General features: G+C 43.2%; 1 long non-coding RNA gene across 1 annotated transcript; it reads left to right on the forward strand.

The window, feature by feature from the left end:
• Positions 1-1,076: 1,076 nt before the first annotated feature.
• Positions 1,077-17,402, forward strand: LOC144677160 (uncharacterized). Its single transcript, XR_013575553.1, has 3 exons — positions 1,077-1,120; positions 13,521-13,743; positions 14,988-17,402. It is a non-coding gene; the product is annotated as an uncharacterized LOC144677160 (long non-coding RNA).
• The last annotated feature ends 1,862 nt before the right edge of the window (positions 17,403-19,264 follow it).

Genomic DNA, 19,264 nt, shown 5'->3' on the forward strand with positions numbered 1-19,264 from the left:
CCGGTCCCGTTGCAACGGCAGAGCAAAGAGCGGCTCCACCGTCAGGATCTTCATCTCCGGCAGGTCTCTCTTCTCCTCGAACACCCTCAGGAACTTGACGCATGCTGCCACTCGCTTGAACGTCACGTCAAAATATCCAGCGCTGGGGAAGTCTTGCAGGCAGTAGACCTCCGCAGCTTCGAATCCACACGCCTTTAACAGGATCCTCTTGGTGAAGAAGGCCCGATCCATAGGTGCCCCTCCTTCGCTGTCCTTCACTATGACTCGGATGGTGTTAGGTACCCCATGGTATGGGGTTCGATTGGTTATAGCCATTGCTTCACGACCTTTCCCTGGCAGAACCGTGATCAAGGTCTCTCCCCTGCCAGGTAAGTTGTAAAACATCTGATTTTCTGAGATTGTGAAAGGCACAATGCAAATGTGCCTTCCTTTTGAATTCTGGCCAGTTCTCTCAGGTGGGAGGCAGCATGCTAATTCTGTGGACCTCCTAATGGATAAGTTATTTAATACATAGATAGTTAAAATACTTGATTTATTTAGTCATTTTTTATGATTAGTTATGAATGGTTAAGTAAATTATTTGCTTTTTTAAAAAAACAATTTTTTTCTATTTTGTCCACTGTTCTTAAATCCAGCTAGAATGTCATCTGATCAAAGTGATTTGCACTAAATTGTAAATCAGTTTTCTGCTCTGCTCAGCCTGTAACTGTTATCAAAGCCAGGCTGGAGTTGCAACTGTTGTTTAGGTATTCCAACTTCAATTGCTCTGCCCTAATAATGTGCTGTTCCTGCCAGCCTGGAGTCAGCACTGATTGACTGGCTTATACAGCAACAGGACAAGGGATTTGTGTTGTTTTACATGTGTGATGTCTGTAAATGGAGCTTGTTTATCATTTTTGTGAACATTTATTTTTACTGTATGATAAAACTCCAGTAATTTAACATGTCATTCTTTGATTTTTTTTTTGTCACTTTTTCGCTCTACATAAATGTGTGGATCAAAAAAGTATGTTTAAACCTTTGGTTTCTCTCACCCTCACATTTTTAATGATTTTTTTTCTTCTCGCCCTCTTTTTAGGTCTCCCCATGCCACACACCATTCCCCGGCCAAAAGGGCAAGGTAGGTGATGTGCTCCCAGGCCTTTGCCACTGCTGCTCTTGAATCAGCTACTGGGTGGTGTGTGAGAGCAGCCTTGGGCTGACTCATTCAGTGACTTTCAATCTCTCTCACTCCCTCCATCTGGGGAATTCACCTGATTCCTGGCTGCCTAGTTGCGGGAGGGGAAGTGCACATGACTGCTTGTGGTCTTGTAGGGACTGGGGAGATATGCATACTAATCCACTACTGCTACCAATATCACTAAACCATTAACTTGTGAAACTCACTTGTACTGGGTGATGAATTGTACCAGTTATTTCCCGAATCTTTTCTTTTCTGTCCTTCTGACCAGCTCCTCACTTGAGTTGAGATCCCATTTTCCTCAAAATGCTTGATACTGGTACTTCGCTAAGGAATTGGATAGCCCTTTCAAAGAGTCAGCACAGACATGCTGTTCCGAATGACCCCCTCCCCCACTCCGGGCTGTTTCATTCATCGTTCTATAAATGCATTTGCTTATCAAAGCTTGTCGAATCTCCTCCCCAGTATTCTCGCATTCTTCTGCACTTCTTTGAAGGCCTGAGCCATGGTTAGAGCTGCTGTTCCATTGGCTTCAACACTCCACTGGTGCCCATTCTCTTAGGTTGGAGCCTGAAAACTAAGTATTGGCAGGTCACTTGACTGTAGGCAACATCACAGCCATGCCCAGTTTATGTTCACACAGGAGCACTGGATAGAAATCAGAAATGAAAATTGTGGCTGATTCTTTTATTTTTCCCACCTGACCCCTCCTCCACCCCGCGCCAACCCCATCTCACCCCATCTTAAGGGATACATAGGCCAATTAGGAAAAAAGAAAAACAAATTAATAAATTGTAATGTCTTTCACAACTTCAGAATGTCCCATGTGCCTTATATCCAAATAAATGCTTTTGAAGTGTAACCACTCCTGTAATGTAGGAAGAGCAGCAGCTTATTTGTTCACAGCAATCTTCCACAAACAGTAATGACCAGATAAACTGTTTTAGGTGTTGGTTGAGGGTTAAATATTAGCCAGGACACCGAAGAGAGAATAGTGCCATAGGATCTTTTATGTCCATCTGAGGGGGTAGACAAGGTCTCAGTTGAACGTCTCCTCTGAAAGGTGGCACCACTAAACTCATGACCCTCTGACTCGGGAGAGAATGATACTCTTGTACCGCTCAGTTGTTGCCATGCTGAAGTTAGCAAACCTAACACTACATAGGGATTGAACCTGACATCTCTTGGACTTCGTGACTAAATGCATTTACCTATGAACCCTCTAGAGACCTCCTTGTGATCAGATTTGTTAGGAAGGAAACTCTGTTATTTATGCTACTGGGCTGTTGAACTGCAGAGGGCTTCATGCAGTTCTAACACCTTTCAGAATGAAAATGCTTAATTTGTACCATTGATACAAAAATAAAAATTCTGAGAACTTCCTTTCCACATGGCATAAATGTTCCCAGGGTATTTTGTGACAAATAATAACTATAGATCAAAATACCCTGAAATTATGAGTTTCCTGGAAGAGAAACTGATTGAAATCTGTTTCAGAAATGTTAAATATAGTTTGAGAAATCAGTGTCCTATGACTGTAATTTCAATGAAATTGAAGTAATCACCTGTGGTTAACAGCCTTAGCAACTTAAACCAACAGAAAATGGGTTCTGTATTACAAGCATTCGAGAAATAACTTGCATTTTTGCAGCACCTTTCATGAACCCAGGACGTCGCAAAGTACTTTACAACTAATGAAGTACTTCTGAAGTGTAGTCACTGTTATAATGTAGGAATAAAACTTCTAACTGGCTCGAATTCTCCCCCGCCTGCCCACCCCAGCTTCTGTTGATTTTTGTAATATTCATTGTTTAGTGTAAGAGAGGAAATGTAGTTTAAGTTATTGGCTACAGTTAATGATTATCTTATGCAGTTTACATGCAGGGGGTTACATTTTCCAGTGATTAATTTGGAACAGGTAGCCCTACAGACTTTATTTTGTTGGTAGTATTTATTAGAGCATGTTAAGTTGGCTACACCTTGTGATTGCAAAGAAGACAAAGTATACCGTGGCACGAGTATGGTTTGTGGCTGTACTGCAATGAAATGCACGAGAGCCCCGGCCAGATGATTCTGTCAGCTGTGTATATTTTTCGTTCTGGTAACCTTCATGTTCATGTATTTCCTAGCCTGACAATCTAACTCCTTAACTTGATTCTCACTTCCTATTTATTAGAATCCTGGTTTGGGTTTCAGTATTATATATGGACAACAGATGTGAGGATAACTTTCAATCTTTGGCTGTTGTTGCACTGCAGGTACTGGTTTGGGAGAAACAGAAACTCAGGATCCAAGAGAATGTCCCATAGGCTCTCAGTGTTTAAAATTAAGTTTTAAAAAATATTTATCAGGACATTTTTAAACTTTGAAACAGATAAATAGCAAAAATTAGTGATTGGTATCCCCCCCTCATTCGATGAGATCTCTCACAATTGTCTAAATGTGATTTGGGAAACTTGGCAATCAAATTACATTAAACAGTTTTGCACCAGTCCAAGGCCTAAAAGGATGTCTGCTAATTTTCCTGTTATTAACCTGATTTTAATTAGTCTATCTAACTTACACCCCTGGGGGGATGATTTCTCCTGTGTGCCAACAGAAAGGTAATCAGTACATGGGGCTTTGTCCTGGTCACTGTTATTCATATTATCATCAAAGCATGAGGGTGTATTCTGATCGTTGTGTATTAATAATATTGCAGTCAGATCAGGAGCGTGAGCTATAGTCACTCTTGCGAAAATGTTGCAGTCATAGTGGAACTTTTTCCAGTGATGCTTTGCGTTAGTGGCATTATAATCGCAGCAGCTGCAGGAAACTATCCCAGTGTGTTAGTGACTTTGTAATAATAGCTGGAAGGTTTCCTCTGATCACTATTTCCAGCTGTGTTGTAAATGCATTTGTCTAACACACTTACACAATTAACTAGAAATAGTAACCATGGGGAACCTCTTCCTTCATGTTTCAGCACTGCATCTTGATGAGGTTTCCTTCTGAACCACTAACTACTGTATAAGCTAATTTACTACTGCAGTATAGTTAGATTATTGGTTAATTTATTTTGTTATTAATTGCTGGATCTCAAAGCAGTCTTGTGGAATTTTTACTCAATCTGCAGGTGTAGGCCTGCACAATCAGCCCCGCACAGGGTGACCAACTCTTGGGGAATGAATTAACGGACACCTTGTCATATGAGTAGGATGGGTGGAGGGGTAAGCTGGCACTCACGAGCCTGTGAGAGCGGGCTGCCTGGGTGGAGAGCACAGTAGTGTGCTGCACTGGCAAGTACTTGGGGATGGGTGAGACCCGTTGCTCCGCGCATCGATTCTGATCGTGCCGCCTTGTAACCTGTGCCCTCTGGTCAGCCACAGGACATTCCCAGAATCAGACCAGGCCCAACACAAGGGCAGAAACATAGTCTCCAGCAAAAGAAAAAATTTAGAACAAAATGTGTCCCAGGAAAGCCTGACCCGGGACATGGAACAAAAGGCCAAATTATGGGATGGTTCCAGAAAATTCGGGACAAGTGGTCACCCTGGCCCTGCAAGTCATGTTTATATGATAGGTGTTACAGCAGAATTGGTCACCATTTTAAGTTGTGCTTCTTTTCCAAATCTGTTGCCTATTACTTACCTCAGCAGTTCCCTAGTTGTCTTGCTCATACCGTTGTTCACACCATAATACTAATTCAGCAGTTCAACAATTCATAAATTCCAAGTTCATTACAAGTGTGGAGAACGCAGGAGATCTCCAATAGTACACATGGCTTGGCTTGGCTCAGTGATAGCACTCTTCCCTGAAGCTTGTGGGCTCAATTTTCATTCCAGATGCAAAATAGAGGCTGACACATTTTCCTTTTTCAGTCCTCCACACTTTTTATATTCTGCTTGATTTTGAATCGTATTATCATAAGCGTCTGTTTCTCTTTCATTTTAATCTCACTTCTTCAGTCATCCATGGAATTCTAGCTTTGGATACCTTTCCTTCTCCCTCATATGTTTGTGTCCAGTCTGTAGGTGAACGGCCTCTTCTTTGAAGGCCTCCAGTTGCTCATTCACTGTTTTACCTTCCAATCTTTATTTCCACTTCACCTATGTCAGATCCCTTTTCAATTCATTGATATTGTCCCTCATCCAGTTCCTTGTCCTTTTCCATAACTACCCTAAACCTAATGATATTTTGACCAGTTTCCAAAATTCTTTTGCATTGCCCCACCTCATTCCCCATATGTCCAACCATAAAAAGTGGTGAGTGAGGCACCACTCACTCCCCCAGAAATTAAAGTCTTATATGAGATGTGAAAAGCAGCCATGTCATTCTAGTTTCATCCGAGCTGGTGCCATAAATTTACAAGCACCCTGCTGGTCATATCCACAAACTCCCCAGACCAGCAATTAACCTCAAATTGTCTCATTATGTTCCTATTTACAGCAATTGGGCTTTGTTGTGTTTAAATGACAGTCCAGTTTACACATGTGCTGCAGCGTAGCAGCAGAATAATAGGTTACAATTTGCATGGTATAACGTTTTTGTTGCTATAAAACATTATTGGTGTAACTTGCTGTGAGCAATGCTACTGAGACCAGCTAAAACATGAAAACAAAGGTAACTAAGTTCAAATTTATATCACATGGTGGGGTTATTCTGATTTTTTTAAAACTTAAGTCGAAGTGCCAGCGACTTCCGTTGAGCAGAAACAGCAGCTGAGTTCTGAAATATTTTGATCATTGTAAGGCCTTATACAGTGGATGAGGAAATTCCATTTCTGGGTTTTGTTGGCAACAGGAGCAATAACTTGTACATTGAAATAATAAAACATTCCAAAGCATTTTCATAGGAATGTAATCGGGCAAAAATTGACACTGAGCCAAAGAAGGAGGCATGAGGACACCTGACCAGTGGGTTTTAAGAAGCATATTAAAGGTTGAGGTAGAGGTGGAAAGGTTTGGGGAGGGAATTCCAGAGGCTGGGACCTTGTGGGGAGGGATGGATTCCAGTGCTGGGGTGGGGAGCAAGTGAAGGATAGGCCAGAGGCTAGAATTGGAGGAGCTTAAGGGTGCCAATGTATTATAGAGCTGGAAGAGGTTGGAGATGGGGAGGGGGAAGGCCATGGAGACGATTTGAACACAAGGATGGGAATTTTTAAATTGAAGCTTTGGTGGACCAGGAGCTAACACAGGTCAGTACAGGGGTAATGGGTGAATAGGGAGGACAAATAACTTGTGTTCATTTGCTCATGATGTTTCTTTAGCAGCAAGCTGTATTTCTGTAGCACTCATTATATACAAAGAATTGTTTCAGGGCAGTGGATAGTGAATGGACACCAAGGGGAAGTGAGGGGCTGAATTATTGCATTTAATTCACTGTTAAACAATTAAATGTATGTAATATTATAAGACCAGGTCAAGGTTCTACAAAATTTCAATTAAGCTTTCCAAATATGAGTGAAAAGTCCATACATTCCATACATTTCTGTTCTCACTAGAGGATTTCCCTTCACAATAAGGTAGGCAAGGAACTATATGAAGATAGAAGTTTCATACCACATGATGCACAATATATTATTCTGCTGATGAGATGGTGCTGAGTCCCTTTAACCTCACAAGACAAATAGTTAATTAAACAGAACCTCACATCATTTAGGATTTATTGTTTGTGAGGAATTGTGTGGATTGGAAATGCTTTTAAATTATAGGCTACAATTCAGAAGCATCCATTATTAAATGACTGACTTTTCTTTAAGACTGCAGCAAAGGAAATATGACTCATATCTGAAGTGACAAACAAAGCACTGAATAACATAGCTGATGGTGAGTTGGAGGAAATGCTGCTCTCTGCTCGATAATGATGTTATGGGTTAGATTTTGCTGTCAAAATAATGGTGAGGCTTATGGAAGTAGAGCAACTTCAGGTGAGGAGCAGCTACACGGTTAAATGCCAGTCTCCAAAAGTTGTTGTCCAAGCTGCGCCACTCCACCATTAGCTTTGGAAGAACAGCATCTCACTGCCTGGCTCCCAATTGACACAACGTAAAGTACAGTAGATATGAAGAAAGTCAATTCTCAGAATTACAGGTGTAAATGTTCTTTTAACTATGTGATGCCTATTAATTACTGTTAATCACTCCTTTATACCTCTTAACTTTTCTTTCAGTAAATTTCAGGATACAGAGGAAAATATTAGGGAAGGTATTACTGGTAGGTGAGAGGCAGGTAGCAAATAGCATTGGGAAATTGGTTCCTGAGATGAGGGGGTTGTCTTCTGATGAGAGACTGAGTAATTTGGGCCTGTACTCACTGGAGTTTAGAAGAATGAGAGGTGATTTCATAAAACATGCAAGATTTTGAAAGGGCTTCACAGGACATACTGAGAGGTTGTTTCCCCTGGCTGAGGAATCTAGAATGTGGGGGCACAGCCTTAAGATAAGGGGTCAATCACTTATGACTGAGATGAGGAGAAATTTCTTTTGAATCTTTGGAATTCTCTGCCTCAGAGGGTTTTGGATACACCACCATTGAAGGTATTCAAGGCTGAGATAGACAGATTTTTGGTCTCGGAATCTAGGGATATGGGGAGCGGGCAGAAAGGTAGAGTTGAGTCAAGATCGTTTTGAATATTGGAGCAGGTTTGAGTGGCCTTTTGGTCTACTGCTCCTATTATGCTCTTATAAAATGGTTTAATACTATAATGAGAGAGGACCAGGGGTCTGGGAAAAGTGGGAGGCATCTAATGGGATAGGGAACAACGGAAGAACAATATAGCCTAGGATTATTGAGGATGACCCTAGATCCTTGGATCTTAAAAGGAGAGGAAGGGCTTGGATACTTGAGTCCTGCTGGTGGGAATGTGGAAATGGTGGAAACAGGATACTGAGTTGCAAGCGCAATGATAGGGAGGTTATAGGGTTGCAGGGCTTCAGAAAAGTGGGATGAAAGTTACAGGACTCAGGAACTGTGAGAGAGAGGGTTTGGAGTTTGAGAACAGCATGAGGTTCAGGAACATTAGGAGAGAGGTTATGTGGTTTGAGAGTTTAGGAATGGTGGGAGTAAGGCTATGGGGTTGGCAAATAGTGAGTTTTTCATTTTTGGGATGTGAGCATCGCTAGCAAGGCTAGAATTTGTTACCCATCCCTAACTGCCTTTGAGAAGGCAGTGGTGAGCTGCTTTCCTGAACCACTGCAGTCTGTGTGGTGTAGATACATCCACATTACTGTTAGGGAGTGAGTTCCAGGATTTTGCCTCTGTGACAGTAAAGGAACAGCGATAGTTCCAAGTCAGGATGGCGTGTGGTTTGATGGGGAACTTGCAGGTGGTGGTGTTCCCATCCATTTGCTATCCTTGTCCCTCTCAGTGGTAGAAGCAGCAGGTTTGGAAGGCACTGTTGAAGAATCCTTGGCGAGTTGTTGCAGTGCATCTTGTAAATGGTGTACACAGTTACTACTGTATGCTGATAGTGGGTGCCGATCAAGCGGGCTGCTTTGTCCTGGATTGTCCTGAGGTTCTTGCGAGTTGTTGGAGCTGCAGTCATCAAGGCAAGTGAAGAGAATCCAAAACACTCCTAACGGGACAGGCTTTGGGGAGTCAGGAGATGAATTAGTCACTGCAGAATTCCCAGCTTCCGACCTGCTCATGTAACCACAGTATTTATATGGCTCGTCCAATTAAATTTCTGGTCAGTGATTGCCCCCAGGATGTGGATGATGGGGGGGATTTGGCGATGGTAATGCTGATGAACGTCAAGAGAAGATGCTTACATTCTCCATTGTTGGACATGGTCATTGTCTGGCATGAACATTACTTGCCACTTATCAGCCCGTGCTTGAATGTTGCGAATGATACTGGACAATGCAACCATCATCGAACATCTCTGCTTCTGACCTCATGTTGGAGGGAAGGTCATTGATGAAGCAGCTGAAGCTGGACTTAAGTCATTATCCTGAGAAATTCCTGAGTTTGTCCTGCATTGAGATGATTGGCCTCCAACAACTACAACCATCTTCCTATAACTAGTGGAGTGTTTGCTGCTTGACTTCCATTGACTTCAATTTTGCTAGAATTCCTTGATGTCACACTCGGTCAAATGCTGTCTTTATGTGAATGGCAGTTACTTTCACCTCATCTTTTGAATTAAGCTTGTTTGTCCATTTTTGGACCAAGGCTTTAGCACGGTCTAGAGCCAGCTAGCCCTGGTGGATCCCAAATTGATCATCAATGGGTAGGCTGGTGATCAGTTAATGCAGCTTGATAGCACTGTCAATGACAGCTTCCATTACTTTGCTGATAATTGGGAGTAGACTGATGGGACGGTAATTGGCTGGATTGGATTTGTCCTTTTTGTAGACAGGACATACCTGGGCGTTTTTGCATATTAAAGAAATGCAAGTGTTGTAGCTGTCCTGGAATAGCTTGATTAGTGGAACAGTTCATTCTGGAGAACAATACTACAGCTGGGATGTTGTCAGGACCCATATACTTCATTATATCCAGTACCTTTAGCTGTTTCTTGATATCACATGGAATGAATGGAATTGGCATCTGTGATTCTGGAGAACTCAGGAAGAGGCCAGGATGGATCATATATTCAACACGTCTGGCTGAAGATGGCTGCAAATGCCTTGCCTGGGCTCTCCCATCATTAAGGATGGGGATGTTTGTGGAGCCTCATCCCCAGGTTAGCTATTTAATTGTCCACCACCATTCTTGCCTGGATACAACAGGCCTACAGAGCTTTGATCTGATCCATTGGTTGTGCGATCACTTAGCTCTGTCTGTTGCATGCTGCTTCAGCTGTTTGGCATGCCCATGGTCTTGTGTTGTAGCCTCATCAGGTTAGCACTGCATTTTTAGGTATGCCTGGTGCTGCTCCTGTCATGCTTTCCTGAATTCCTCATTGACCCAGCATTAATCCCCTGGCTTGATGGTCATGGTAGAGTGAGGGATATGCTGGGACATGAGATTGCAAATTGTGGTTGAATACAATTCTGTTGCTGTTATTGATGTCCCACAGTGCCAGTTTTGGGCTGCTAGATCGTGTTCGCACCGTATTAATGCACACAACAGATAGAGGCTATTGTCAGTATTAAGATTCCCATAACTTTTAAAAAGATATCAAAAATTCCAGTGGTTGACTGGAAGGATCACATGACAAGTTTTAAATCTTTAACTGTAACAAACTAAAACTAAAAGCAACAGTAATCAGCATGGAAGCCTGTTCAACATCTACAAGGAACAAATTAGGAGTGTGATGGAATACCCTCCAGTTGCCTTGCTGAGTGCATGTCCAACAACACTGACAAAACTTGACACCGTGCAATTTAAAGCAGCCTGCTTGCCCAGCACCTCATCCATCAATCTAGACATTCTCCCCCTCCATCACCGACGCCAGTGGCAGCAGTGTGTACTATATTCAAGATGCACTGCAGCAGATACATTTGTCCATGACAGTATCGGTAGGATTGACCGCCGCAAAGTCCTTGTGGAGACGAAGTTCTGTCTTCAGATTGAGGATATCTTTTATCGTGTTGTGTGACACTACCGCTGTGCTAAATGGGTTAGATTTTGAACAGGTCTAGCAACTCGAGACTGGGCAATCATGAGGCACTGCGGGCCATCAGCAGCAGAATTGTACTCAACCACAATCTGTAACCTCAACACCTAGTATATCCCCCCACTCTACCATTACCACCAAGTCAGGGGATCAATGATCAACAGGGGATCAACTAGTTCAATGAAGAGTGAAGGAGGGTATGCCAGGAGCAGCACCAGGCATACCTAAAATTGAGGTGTCAACCTGGTGAAGCTACAACACAGGATTACTTGCGTGCCAAACAGCATCAGCAAGCGATAGTCAGAGCTAAGCGATTCCACAATCAACGGATCAAGGCGAAGCTCTGCAGTCCTGCCACATCCAATCACGAATGGTGGTGGACAATTAACTCACTGGAAGAGGAGGCTCCACAAATACCCCCATTCTCAATAATGGGGGAGCCCAGTACATCAATGCAAAAGATAAGGCTGAAGCATTCGCAACAATCTGCCAGAAGTGCTGAATAGGATTCAGGGGAGAAAACCCGCTGCTGGCTGGAGTCATACCTAACGCAAAGGAAGATGGCTGTGGTTGTTGGAGATCAATCATCTTAGTTCCAGGACATCAGTGCAGGAACTGTTTAAGGTAGTGCTCTAGGCCCAACCATCTGCAGTTGCTTCATCAATGACCTCCTTTCCATCATAAGGTCAGAAGTGGGGACGTTCGCTGATTGTGCAATCATCAATGAACCATGTTCAGCACCATTTGCAACTCCTCAGATACTGATGCAGTCCATGTCCAAATGCAGCAAGACCTGGACAATATCCAGGCTTGGGCTGACAAGTGGCAAGTAAAATTCATGCCACACAAGTGCCTGGCAATGGCCATCTCACAAGAGAGTGTCTAACCATCACCCCTTGACATTCAGTGGAATTACCATGGCTGAATTCCCCCGCTGTCAACATCCTGGGGTTTACCATTGACCAGGAACTGAACTGGACTAGCCATATAATACTGTGGCTACAAGAGCAGGTCAGGGACTAGGAATCGTGTGGCAAGTAACTCACCGCCTGACTCCCCAAAGCCTGTCCACCATCTACAAGGCACAAGTCAGGAGTGTGATGGAATGCTCTCCACTTGCCTGGATGAGTGCAGCTCCAACAACACTCAAGAAGCTTGACACCATCCAGGACAAAGCAGTCCGCTTGATTGGCACCCCATCCACAAACATTCACTCCCTCCACCACTGAAGCACAGTGCCAGCAGTGTGTACCATCTACAAGATGCACTGCAGCAACTCACCAAAGCTTTTTAGAGAGCACCTTCAAACCCACAGCTGCTACCATCTAGAAGGACAACGGCAACAGACACACGGGAACACCATCACCTGCAATTTCCCCTCCAAGCCACTCACTACCCTGACTTGGAACTATTGCTGCTCCTTCTCTGTAACTGGATCAAAATGTTGGAACTCCCTTCCTAACAGCTCTGTAGGTGTATCTACAGCACATGGACTGCAACGAGCAGCTCTCCACCACCATCCTCTCAAGCGCAATTAGGGATGGGCAATTGATGCTGGCCTGGCAATTGATGCTGGCCTAGCCAGCAATGCTCACACCCCATCAAAGAATTTTTTTAAAACTCTGTTCCCGCATTTATAAAAATAAATAAAACCCAGCTCTTTAACCAAGATTTTGGCCATATGCCGTACTATCACCTTAAGTGACTCAGTGTCACATGCTGGTTTATGATGCCCTTGTGAAATGCCTTGGGACATTTATGATGTTAAAGGTTCTATATAGAAGCAAATTCTGGCTGTTGAAATGTCAGTTGTTAGTGATTCCGCTAATCAGTTTGATCCTGGACCTATGATCAACTCAGACCAGGTTTGCCAGTGCGTTTTTCAATATTGTCCATTTACTCGTCAGTGCCTAGTCTACTTCTAGCTTTTACTTCTAGATTTGACAATTACAATGCGCTCATTACTGACCACCCATCATCCATCCTACATAAACTTGTGCCCATCCAAAATTCTGCTGCCCATATCTTAAAACTGGCAAAAATTCCTGTTCACCTACCACCCCTCTGCTTGCTGACCTACAGTGGCTCCCAGTCTTATAATGCTTCAGTTTTAAAATCCTCATAACTTGTTTTTAGAAATCTTCATGGCCTCCCGCAGCCTATCTCTGTAACCTCCCTACAAGCTTTTGCAGTCTCCTGCACTCTTCTAATTCCAGCATCTTGTACATGCCTAATTTTAATTGTCCCACCATTGGTGGCTGTGCTTTTGGCTGCCTTGGCTCTTAAGCTCTGGGTTCTTTTCTAAACCTGTCCACCTTTTAGGTGCTCCTGGAAACCTACCTCTTTGATCAGGCTTTTGGTCATCTGGCCTAATATAATCATATGTGGCTCAGTGTCAAAATTTGAATTGATATCGCTCTTGTAAAACACCGTGGGATGTTTTGCTATGTTAAAGGTCCTATATAAATGCAAGTTGTTGTTTTATGTTCCATCTACTAACCTGCTAATTAGTGGTGCTGTATGACCAACCAGTGAATGTCACCATATAGTCCAATCTACTATAATTTTCAGTCTGGTCCATCGATCAGTGTGTGCTACAGAAAGTTAAATCTAATATTACCCATATCTTAAAAAATGTGTATGGTGTAATTGTGCTTGCAATGGTTGCGTCTTAATGGATCCGTTTTTGATTTGTTGTTCATGTCAACTTTTACAAAAAAAATTATGAATTGCAAACATTTCTGCAGTTGTGTCATCCAGTTTGCCAACTAATCGTTGTTCTCGCCTTTGCTTTCAGAAAGGAGACATGGTTCTTCATGTAAGGCAACCTCCTCACCAGCTTCATCAACCTCCAATTCCACAACATCACCAGTCTCAATGAAATCCAAAGCCTGCAGTAGCCATACCCCAGTTGGTAGCAACTCCAAGCCATTCAAGTCACCAAAAGACAATCTACATACCTCCAATAATAAGCAACACCAGACAGTCTTTCCTTCCAAAGTAACAAGAGATAAACCATGGTGGGTATCTTTAGTCAGTTTGATAATATTTAACAGGGTGGTCTTTTTTGGTCATTGTTCTTGGAAAGAAAACTATTTAAATAGTATGTATCAATTTTGTTCACTAAGGTATTCGATTATGTATTTTTTGGGCAACTGTGACAGAGATTTTGTTATGTATTGTCAGAATCAGCATCAGTGATTAGAATTTGCATGCTGTATGGGCAGGTCCAGTTGAATTATCTGTTATGAATCACAAATGTGTCTTGGCGGTTTTAAAATAATGCCTTTTCAATAGCTATTCTTAAACTGAATGAGCAGTGTTTGGCTTCCTTTGAAGCTACTGCATTTATAAGCGCCCTCAGTTTTCTATTGCATGACGAAAGTTACTTTATTTCTGCATGAATGCTTTTCTTTCCGATGTTGCCCCACTGCAGCATGATCTTCCTTATCCATTCTGTTTCCCATTGCTTATTTGAAAGGAAGTAAATGCATCGGAATTAACATCTGCAAGGAAGGCTTCACTTGAGAGAACCAAGTTTCCAGCTTTGATCAGTTTGATTTTTTTTCCGGAATGTGAAATGTGCCTGTGTCTGGAATATTCACTCAGATCACAAACCAGTTTGCTGGTGTATTTGTGAGGCAGCTTTTATTTTATTGTATTCCTCATCTTATTTTTTTTTGTTTTACTCTCCTCCCCTTCACTTTTCTACACTTACTCAGGAACTAACTCTTCATGATTCCATAGCACCAGCTGCCCACCAATTTCTCATCTAAGCAAACGTGCCTGTTGCTAGATAGTGGGTGTCAGCAGACTGCAAATGAAATATTTTAACCATAGAAGTGAACCCTTTTGCCTTGATACATTTGCTTTAAAAAAAGAGGGTGTTCTTTTTTTCTCTGTATCATCACACTACTCTTGTTGTGAGATCCTCATCAACATCTATGCTACAACTTTTAAGATAGTGCAGGATACTCTTGAGACCTATGATTGTCTGTCAGCTAGCAGCAGATGCAGTAGCTAGAAACTTGAGCAAATTATCCAGTCTTGTTTTTGGTTTGGAAGTGTTGGTGTTTACTGCCTATGCTGTTAAGATCCTTTTGCAAGTACTGTGGCGCTGAATGTAGCTGTGGGGGTGAGGTGTCTGCACCACATTTGCTATGCAACTTATGTGTTGCAGTGTCTTATGAATTGTCATGGTTTAGAAATACTGAGGGAGCTTTGTGGTGCACTGAGATTATTCTGACATATTTTTCCGTTTAAGATAATGTGAACATTTACATGGGAGTAATTATGCAGTGGCACCGTGATTTATAAATTGGGAAGATTGGAACAGAAGTAGGCCATTCAGCTCAACAACAACCTGTTCTGCCGTTCACTTAGATCATGGCTGATCTTACCTTACCAGCCGCTTACCCACTTTGGTTCTGTAACCCTTAGTATCCTTGCCTGTCAATTTCAGTTTGGATATTTTAAATTGATCTAGTCTCAACAGCTTTTTGGGGGAAAATAGTTCCATGTTTCTGGTGCCCTTTAAGTGAATAAGTGCTTCCTGACATGACCCCTGAACAGCCTACTTCAATTTTGAAGATTATCCGGCATGCCACCACACATTTGTTTTTGTCCTGAACTCCTCCCCCATAGAAAATAGTTTCTCTCTACCTTATCAAATCCTTTAATCATAAATGCCTGAATTGTACCACACCTCCATCATCTTGACTCAAGGGAATAATACATTGAAACTCCAAGGTAGTAGCTATTGACACATGATTGAAGCAAATAGTATCAGATGAGAGGAACTGGGATGTTACAAGGTTAGCAAAAGAGAGTGTTTCACCTGTTATATTTCTGATTCAGAAAATTTAGATTAGTTGTAAAAATCCTTCAGTAAAATGAATTTTCAGCCATCTATTGGATTTTTGTAGATCATATTTTATGTATGTAAAATGAATATCTAAGGGTTTTTCATTTATTAAATCTGTTTAATTTAAAGACCGTAGAAGCATATTGTATTTTCCAAACTCCCTGAAAAAGAAAAATGCCATGTTTTTGAGTTATTTTGCATAAAAGCCAAGGTTCTCCCCAAATAAGTGGGATTACATAAGCACATAAAGAGGAGCAGGAATAGGCAATACGGCCCTTTAAAATTGTTCACCATTCACTTAGATCATGGCTAAACTTGTACATCAACTCCACTTTCCTACCTTATCCCCATATCCCTTGATTCGCTTAGTGTCCAAAAATCTATCAAACTCAGTCTTGCATATACTCTACGACGGAGCATCCACAGCCCTCTGGGGGAGGGAATTTCAAAGACTCACAATCCTCTGAGTGAAGAAAAGTTTCCTCATCTTAGTCCAAAAGACTGAGATCCCCTAGTTCTAGACTCTCCAGCCAGGGGGAGCAGCCTCTCAGCATCTAATCTGTCCAGCCCCTCTTCTTCTAAACTCTCGGGAATATAGGCGCACGCTACTCAACTTTTCCTTGTAAGATTTTAACCCTGAAAAGTGTGAGGTGATATACTTTGGAAGGAGTAATTTGACAAGGAAGTATTCAATGAACGGCATGGCACTAGGAAGTTCTGAGGAACAAAGGGATCTCGGCATGTGTTCATAGATCTCTGAAGGTGGAGGGGCATGTTAGTGGGATGGTGAAAAAGGCATATGGGACACTTGCCTTTATCAATCGAGGCATAGATTACAAAAATAGGGAGGTCATTTTGGAACAAAAATAAAAATACCTGGAAAAACTCAGCAGGTCTGACAGCATCTGCGGAGAGGAATACAGCTGACGTTTCGAGTCCGTATGACTCTTCATCAGAACTAAGGAAGTAGAGAAATTAGGTGAAATAAAAGCTGGTAGAGGGGGGGTGGGATAGGTAGAGCTGGATAGGTGGCCAGTGATAGGTGGAGGCAAAGAAGAGATTGCCAAAGATGTCATATTGGAGTTATATAGAACCTTGGTGAGGCCACAGCTGGAGTACTGTGTGCAGTTCTGGTCGTCACATTATAGGAAGGATGTGATTGCACTGGAGGGGATGCAGAAGAGATTCACCAGGATGTTGCCTGGGATGAAACATTTAGGTTATGAAGAGAGATTGGATAGACTTGGGTTGTTTTCCTTGGAGCAGAGAAGGCTGAGGGGCGACCTGATCGAGGTGTACAAGATTATGAGGGGCATGGACAGGGTGGATAGGGAGCAGCTGTTCCCCTTAGTTGAAGGGTCAGTCACGAGAGGACATAAGTTCAAGGTGAGGGGTAGGAGGTTTAAGGGGGATGTGAAGAAAAGCTTTTTTACCTAGAGGGTGGTGACGGTCTGGAATGCGCTGCCTGGGAGGGTGGTGGAGGCGGGTTGCCCCATATCCTTTAAAAAGTACCTGGATGAGCACTTGGCACACCATAACATTCAAGGCTACGGGTCAAGTGCTGGTAAATGGGATTAGGTAGGTAGGTCAGGTGTTTCTCACGTGTCGGTGCAGACTCGATGGTCCAAAGGGCCTCTTCTGCCATGTGTCATTCTGTAATTCAGAGTGAAACATGGCTTGGTAGATCCTAACTTCATTTATTTTTTAGAGACTATGGAGGTTCAGTTACTGAACACATTCACAAGAGTCTGCCAGCATACTGTTAACACAAAGAATAAAACATTTATTAAACAAGAAAAAATGAACAATGTTATACTAGACAAAAAGATTGGAAAAATAGCAGTATAGATACCAGAAAATGATTCAAACTTACACTAATCCTTTTATCCCAACAACCCTAACAGACACAAAACCCCAGTGAAGATTTGGCAGTCTCAACACCAAGGTTTCTTGCTTGGGTTAGCTCAGTTTCAAACCGTTTTCCTCTGGTGGATAGCTGAGCAATCACCAGATGCTTTTCTTCAGCTGGTTTCTCTCACTCTCAGACACCAGAAAGCTGCAATCTAAACTCACTGTTACTTCAGCTTCAGAGCAAATACATGGGCTCTTTAAACTCAGTTCCCCAGCAGGCTTGCAGGATTTATTTGAGATTAGACCTTCAGCCTGCATGTTCTGGTATACACACACTAACAGACCAGCCTTCTGTGTTTCCCTGTCTCTCTGTGTGTCTCTGGATCCCTGTCGCTAGGCAATAGCAAATTTATTTTCTACTTGTTTTTTAACTTCACTAAACTACTAACCCCCTGATAACCCATCTCTTTATTTCAAGGGTTGTAAAACCTCATTAAAAGAAATGTATACAAATCGAGCCCCAGATTTCCTGGCACCCAGCTCACATAAACCTCTAAATGAAACTAAAACCAGGCTTCACCTTTCTTAACACCCAAATACAAAAATATGAATTAAACTTAAAACTAAACATCTGTTCCCCATAATATCCTTACTAATCTGATGGCCCGTTCCTTCCTATGCTGCCAATATTTATCAATAAAGGATTCTGTGGTCTCTTTCTCAGCCAGTCCTTATGGAAAAGCATCCTATGCTTCAACAATCCTTTATGTCAGGAGTGGGGAACCCCCACCTAGGGGCCAGATCCTGCCTGTTGCACTTTTTCATCCGGCCTACAGTGAGATTTTTTTTTAAAAATCACATACATATAATGCATATGTCTCAGCCATTTTAGACCTTGCACTTCCCAGCCCATCTCCTGAGAACTGTCGAAATCTGGCCACCCGCCCACACCCCTGCATGCTGCACTCTGGGCCAGCCGCCACCATTTTCTGATGCTTGAGCCTCAGTCACCAAAGGCCCAGGCTGTGAGGAGAGAGCGCGGCCCGAGATCCAGGAGCAGGAGTGCAGGGATGAGAAACTGCTGGGTGCCAATTGGGTGGTGAAGTGTGAGCAACCCTGGGCAGGGAGAAAAGGAGCAGGACACCCAGCTCCCCCCTCTTCCCCTCTCAGCTCCATTGGTGTCCCAGGACAGCGGCTCAGCCCCTGCAGACTGAAGAAGGCACCCAGGCTCCAGGCCCAGGCGCAGCCTCGAACTGGGAGTTGTTGCGTTGTTGAGTCACTGCCCTGGGCTGGTTTGAATGGTGAGACAGAGTGGAAAAGGAGGGGGAGGGACAGACAGACAGTGGGGAATGGGAAGAGAGACCGACAGACAGTGGGAAGGGAGAGAGACAGACGGACAGTGGGAAGGGAGAGAGATAGACGGACAGTGGGAAGGGAGAGAGATAGACGGACAGTGGGAAGGGTGAGAGACAGACGGACAGTGGGAAGGGTGAGAGACAGACGGACAGTGGGAAGGGTGAGAGACAGACGGACAGTGGGAAGGGAGAGAGACAGACGGACAGTGGGAAGGGAGAGAGACAGACGGACAGTGGGAAGGGAGAGAGACAGACGGACAGTGGGAAGGGAGAGAGACAGACGGACAGTGGGAAGGGAGAGAGACAGACGGACAGTGGGAAGGGAGAGAGACAGACGGACAGTGGGAAGGGAGAGAGACAGACGGACAGTGGGAAGGGAGAGAGACAGACGGACAGTGGGAAGGGAGAGAGACAGACGGACAGTGGGAAGGGAGAGAGACAGACGGACAGTGGGAAGGGAGAGAGACAGAC

Source organism: Cetorhinus maximus, unplaced genomic scaffold, assembly GCF_964194155.1.
Source record: "Cetorhinus maximus unplaced genomic scaffold, sCetMax3.hap1.1 HAP1_SCAFFOLD_2266, whole genome shotgun sequence".
Classification (NCBI taxonomy): Eukaryota; Metazoa; Chordata; class Chondrichthyes; order Lamniformes; family Cetorhinidae; genus Cetorhinus; species Cetorhinus maximus.